Here is a 6,969-nt window from a genome sequence, read left to right as displayed (position 1 = left end):
TCACAGCTGTGAAAAAGTAGTTGTACTTAACATTTAGCATCTGATCAGTAGAATGGGCTTTGGGTCAGGCTCCAGCAATCCCTTCCATCTTGAGTTCTGCTAGGTGCAGTAACTAGTACTCTTTTGTTGGGGTTGTTTAATGCTCCACATTCATTTTTTCTTTAGAAAATCATTCCTAAGTCAAATTTGTCCTAACACTGAGGGAAGAAGAATACTATTATAACCAAATAGGTATCAACTGATGAGTAGGCTTTAAGAATCCCTGGATAAAATCTAACAGATGAGATAGATAGCCTGAGGAGGCCTAATTAATGGCTCCTGGTACAGCTTAAGGATTTTAATGTAGGGTCTATAAGTCTCTTGGGAAAGGAGAGACCTTCTATGAGATGTTTCACTTCTTTCATAGGATTTACTGGGAATCCTCTGTCTTGGTAATCCCATCTATAACATGCACAGCAATGAAGGGTTGCAGCACTGTGCAGGCTGAGCAGTGCAGGGTGGGAAATGTAGGGCATGGAAGCATGTAATAACAATGTCAGGCAGTGGAAGAAACAACTCAAAACTGATGTCAGCTGCAATAGACCGTTTTAGAAAATGGCCAGATGTAATAGCACACTTTGAAACTTTTAAAACTGTTTTTCAAGAAAAATTTCTTGCCAAAATTGACACATGTGCTACCTATTCTGAATTTCTTGATTGTGTTATTAATCAAAGAAAAAAAAATGCTGGAAAAATCCCACCAGGATTAATGGTGTGATGCTTACTACGTTATGGTAATGCATTATAGCTTCCTTGCTGTTTTGGGAGCAGTGACAGCAGCAGCACTTTCTGTTCCTGCAGCCTGAAATAAGCACTTCCCTCACTGCCAAACTATTGCCACTTGATGATCCCCTTTTAGGTATCGATTACATTCATTTCCTATTTTGTCTATGGAGAGCCACCACACACATTTTGATAAATCTGTGAAATTGAGAGGCTGGAATACCTTATCCCTCATATGCACTGTATCAGTCAATGTGTAGCCTATACTTAATTTCTTGTAAATATATGCACGCACATTCCAGGCTGGAGTGAGCTGAGGAAAGCCCCAAGCTTCCCTTTCTCTTCCCACCCTGGGATGGAATTGGCTTCATACCTCACATATCCTTTGAACAGCCCCAGCAGAACCCATCGGCTGCCAGGCTCACCCTGACTTTGTCAGTGTTGGGTAAGACAATTTCTTAAGCAGGAAATTTTGACATTTCGGTCACAAAAGCATCAGATCTGCACAGGAATATTGGCAGAACAAGGACATGCTTTTTTTTTGAGACACTACAAATTTTATTTGTGTTGATAATTTGGCCTGCTCTTATTTCCACTGAGATCTTCAGCAAACTGCCTGTTGACAGAAGCTGAACAGGTTAAAACAGTGAACGAAGCCATAAAACTAGGAAAAAATAATGTCCAGCATGACAAAATCTAACAAAATAAAACCTCATGTCTATCTGGAACATTTGGTAACTAGAGCAACATAATAACATGAATCAATACAAAAGACCCAGCCATGCACTGCCAATACTTTTCTAAGTGGTACCTCAGAATGTATCCTCTCTAGCCCTGCTGTATTCTCACTGTTTCAGCTGGAGGAGTGTTAATCAGGAGAGAGTTGAGGGCCAGAGCAATCTGGTCATCAGGGCCACTCCTTGAAACCAAACTGCTTCCTCATGATAAGGAGACTCTAACCCTTGACATGTCAACACTGTGCCATCAGAAAATGTTTAGATTTACCCTTGAAAATGTGTTAAGACAGATTTGGAAGTAGTGGCACAAAAACCTGTCAGCAACTGATGTAATGGGACGGCCTCTGTCTTATCGGGAGGCTCCCAGTGAGGAAAAGCAAGGATGGGGACATTCACAACCACTTTTGTGCAAGTGATTGGGCTTCCCTGCAGTCCTCTAAGGGAGGCCAGTTCTGCATGTTCATCTCCTTCCCTCACCAAATTGTACGCTCTTCCATTGATTGGTGCTGTTCTGAAGTGTTGTCTAATATCCTTTCATAGAACCTTATTTCTTGATTGTCTTCAGGCAACCATATAAGCCCTTTCTGCAATGGCATCATACTTTGGAGGCATGGTCCAATGGAGCCATTGTGTGTATTGTCTGTGGAAATGCACATATGCAAGAGGAATGCCTGAAACAGTCACACTCCAACTATTTAGAGTGTTTTCAGCCCTTGAACAAGTCACGTAGGATTAACGTTAGGCAGCATTTTACAAGGCTGCCAACTAACGATGTTGTATTTTGCATTACTATTACATATGCTACAGCAAAGTTTGCAACATGAATTTACTTTAGTTATGGGGCCAAGGGAGAAAAAGGCTCCAGGGAAAGCCTCTAGAGAGCTTTATATAATTATTGCAAAGGAAAGCTCTGCCAAGACCCACAGAATTGTTTCCTATTTCACTCATTGTACCCTGCTTCTGGCCTCCTAGGTTTTCCTGGTATGAACATGGCTGAACAGTCCTGTGATCTTTTAACCTCCCTTCCAAGTATTTATTCTATGCATATTTCTTTCTTCAAGTGACATTCTAACTGATTTGAGCATATCTGGTTGATGAGAAGGAGGTGGCAAGACCAGACACTTATGCACAGGAGATTAAGCTCTAAACTGTTTCTGAAATCTCGTTTCTGTGATGCTACAACAAGTCAGGCCAGAGATGAAAGGAGCATTCAAGTACTTGAGTCAATAGAATGATATTGTAAGAATAAAGGAGTATATATTAAAACCTAATTGTGTTCAAGGTTGTGACATACACAATATTCATACTCATGTTTTGTAGATCTGCAAGCATGCAGGGATATAGTTATTCCAATAGGATGGTTGAGTAATGATAAGATTCAGCAGCCCTTGTTTCCAGAAGTTATGCTTTGATATCTCTAAGCATCACAATAGAAGTGACCCAGTTTGCCAAAGGGCTGGGGATTCCATTAACTAGAAGATCTTTTAGGTAGTCAGTTACTTCAAGGAAATTGAAAGCTTCTTTTAAAACAGATAGGCATGGAGTTAAGTACTAGTTTAAAAATACAGATGTAATGTGACTGTTGCAAAGCTACTCAGAAATGTGGTGCAAGGTTGGGAACAGAACAGAATTTCTGTGCAGGGCTGTCATGCTAGAGATGGCTCAGTCCCCTAGAGCACACATACCATCAAAACACAGCTTCCCAAAACCACCTTCTCCCTGAGACGCATGCGTGACTTGCCCCTGGCCTGAAGTCAACTCCTTCTACACATCCAGTTTTTCAGGCTGCAAACCAGAAGGCCACTTTCCTCATAGGGGGAAAAGAGGAGGCTCAATCTCTAATTGCTCCTGTCCTCTTAAATCTCACCCACATGCTCCTGACTCTGACCACAGGACCATTTGGTAATAGTTTAACCACATACCTAACAAAGACTTTGCTTTTTTCCATAGTTAGACAACCTTAAACAGCATTAGTTAAAAGTATTTACTTTACATGCTGATTTCTGTGACACAAAAGTCACAAAAATCTTGAATTTCTGCTGACAGACAAGAGACTAATGAACTAAATGTACATTAATGCACTTGTGAATAAGAAGAGGTACAAAAAGGCTTACAACAGCATCCAGAAGATGCATTTTGGCACCTATAATGAAACTTAGGATGAACGTCAGTGGCTAAATTCAGTAGAGAAATCCAGAAAGTGGGCATCAGCCTGACTCTGACATCTACGAGACATCTAAATACCAGTTACCTGGGAATGCTGCACACAGTGGTAACCACACAGCAGCCAGTTTGTGGAGACTTAAGTGTCCAGACCAAGTGGGGGCAAGGTGTCACACAGCTGCTCCAGTGGGATTCAAAATGGAGAGAGGTGCTGCTGAAGACCTGGGTCACGCTGCTGCACATGGCACTGCTAGTACTCACCAGAAGATATATTATGGCCCTTCTTCCAGGACTGGGAAGTGGACTGTGGTTTTTTATTTATCACAATAGGCACAGGTATTAAATTCACTGCAAAGCACAGCAGATACGCTTGATTTCCCTCTGGAAAAGCAGGGGGTGTGAGTAGCTGACATACTCATTCAAGAAGCAGGTGGCTTTTCTCTGCTCAGCTTGAGAGATACCAGTTGCTTCTCCAAGTGCCCTGATGGGCAGGCCTTGAACGAGCTGCACTGATGTTTAAGAAGAACTCTTTACTGCTGTAACTGGATACTACTTACCTTGCGGGTGAGGTATTATGCCTGTCCATAAACTCAGAAAAGGAAGTGATAGCAACAAGAATATGCAAATAAATAATTTCTTGTTAACTACCTAGCCATTCATTTGGTTAGTGGTTTTATACCTTGGCTGCATAGTTTGTTCCCTGCCAGACAAGAAAGACGACTCTCAGTGTGAGTAAGAAGCACTAGTTAATGTTTGTACAGTACCTACCAATGCAATAATGCTAAGTACTAGAAGCAAAGAACATCTTAGCACTCAAAAACATGAATGATGAATAATTGACATATTGCCCAGAACAAGATGACTACTGACACTAAAGAGGCTGAATATAAAGAGGCTGACACTAAAGAGGCTTAACCCATAATAGAAAAAAAATCCAGTTCAGACATATGAGTGTGTAAAGCACAATTAAACAGCAATACACCCTTCAGAAAAAGAAAAGGAATTTTCCTTATTTCAATACTAACAGTTCAGTCAGTCATGTTTTCCTCTCACATAAGTTACTGGATGCAAGATGCATGGGAGAATTCTTTAATTCAATTTTTTTTCTTTTTTAAATCTCAACCCATTTTAGCAGAAGCTTTGTGCAAGTGGCTCTACAAATGCCCCTGAACACAGTCATGACGCAACACATCCTCACCAGTCACTGGGGAAAAGTGAAGCACAGTCATGAGACTGCTGTATTATTTAAGCAGTATCACACCTAGGCAGTGTGCATACTCGAGTGCTGTTCAGCTCTGATATCCTGGGTGTTCCCATCCTGCTATTAGATGGCCACACTGCAGGGCTTGATTGCTTCCTGATTGCCCTAACGCATAGGTGGAGGCAGTGTAGGTTGTATACATCCTCTGTACATTAACACAGAGGGTGAATTCCAGACTAGTAAAAATGATAGTTATCCAATAAATTGAAAAAAAAAAGAAGGAAGCAGGTCAGGAAAGAACATTTTTGGTAGTGCATTTTCCTGCCCATAAATCCAACTCCCATCTTTCTGTAATTATGAAGATCTTTTTCCAATTAGCATACATTTGCTTGTGTGAACCAAGAAGCCTGCTCTGAGTCCTAACAGTGACATTTAGACATCTCATAACTGAGACATAGGTAGGCAAATGCTTTCTGGAACCTCACACAGAGAGTTAGGTGAGAGCGGTGCCACAGCTGAAGTGAGCACAACCCTTCACCTGAATCAGTCAGGAAACTGAAGCAGAAAGTGGTTTCAAATAACTAGCCAGGTTTTCTATATGAATCTTTACTGTTCCCTTTGCAAAAAATCTGCTTAATGATGATCACTTATGCTTGGTCTTGTTTACTGCCTGTGTGAATTTGTCCTTGCATGGAGCTGGCTCCCAGACCCTTGGGTGCTGGTACAGTCTGAATCGCTGCCTGTGCTCTGCCACACAGACCATGCTCAGAGAAGACCAGCTAAGCCAGAATATGATGGACATACAGAGCCTGATTTCATTGTGCTGGTGTAGCCATGCACAGTCCAGGCTCCCTGTACACCAATGATTTAAATATTCTTTTCTTTTTCTTCTTCTTGCTTTTTTTTTTTTTAAATGCCTAGGGAAACTTCCAGCTAGAAGAAAACACAGAAAAATTTACCCGGCTTCTACAGTGGTTGTTTCTGGCATGTGAGTTTTAGGCATGTGTGGAACTATGTTATTGCAATTGTTTATGGAAAGCTGTGAGCATTCAAATACATGGATTCACCTAAATACAGTCGTTTAAATCAGAACGTCTTCTGTTATGTGTCTGAAAGTAATATTTTTTTTTTTCCACAATCCTTGTTTCACTTTTAAGAAAGGGAGCAATTCACAGTTAACAGCACATCATCAGTACATGAGATATGTTGCAAATGCATCTCCCACAGGCTTAGGCTTCAGGACGCTTTGGGCTGTTGTGTCGGTGGGAACATGACACCCAGCCCATTATCTTATTTGCAGTGACATCTACTGGCAAAAGCAATCTGCAAAGGGCCTCTTTTTCTATTAGAAGCCTTTTTCAGTGTTGGTTCTCGTAAGTTTGGCATTTTTCTTTGTTTTCTTCACTGTTCAGTTGTTCCCAGTCAATTTTACATTTTAGATTATTTAATATAGTTTAGTTATCATCTTTTCAAGCCTAGTATCTCTGTCCTCAATCAATCATCCATCTCTCCAGAATATACACCAAAACAGAACAAGGTTTTGTATAATCATCACCGTTGGCCGGTGCATGTAAGAGTGCTGGGCATCTCTGACATCCAGGAGACACAGTTTCTACTGAGCTAGCATTGCCTCAACATCATATATTTAGCATAGCCATATAACTTCCCACAGAACCTTGTCTGTAGATTTCAGAAGGCTGGTGGAGTCCATTGTCAGCTCAGTTCCATTATACTCAATAGAATCAATCTGCCGTGCTCGAGTCATCCTCCAACTCTTTCTTTATATTCAACCGTATTATTTAGTTTGATATAACAGTAAGATATTGTTCTTATTTATAACTATACTTGCAATGAAATAGCTAACTAATACTATTCAAATAATCTTCAGAAAGTTTTGGATTGCCACTGCCATCTGCAGACCTGGGGACACAGGTTCTTTCAGCTATTCATACAGAGGTAGCTATGCATTCTGCGTAACCATGAGGATTTTAAAACAATTTTGGAATGTACGTTTGGATGCTGAGATGCTTAGTGATTTCCAGGTAAACTGTTTATTCATGACATCATAAACTATGTAAGAAGCTGGAGTTTAAACAGGACAAAGAA

Source organism: Phaenicophaeus curvirostris, chromosome 3, assembly GCF_032191515.1.
Source record: "Phaenicophaeus curvirostris isolate KB17595 chromosome 3, BPBGC_Pcur_1.0, whole genome shotgun sequence".
Classification (NCBI taxonomy): domain Eukaryota; kingdom Metazoa; phylum Chordata; class Aves; order Cuculiformes; family Cuculidae; genus Phaenicophaeus; species Phaenicophaeus curvirostris.
Note: the sequence above shows the minus strand (reverse complement) of the source record.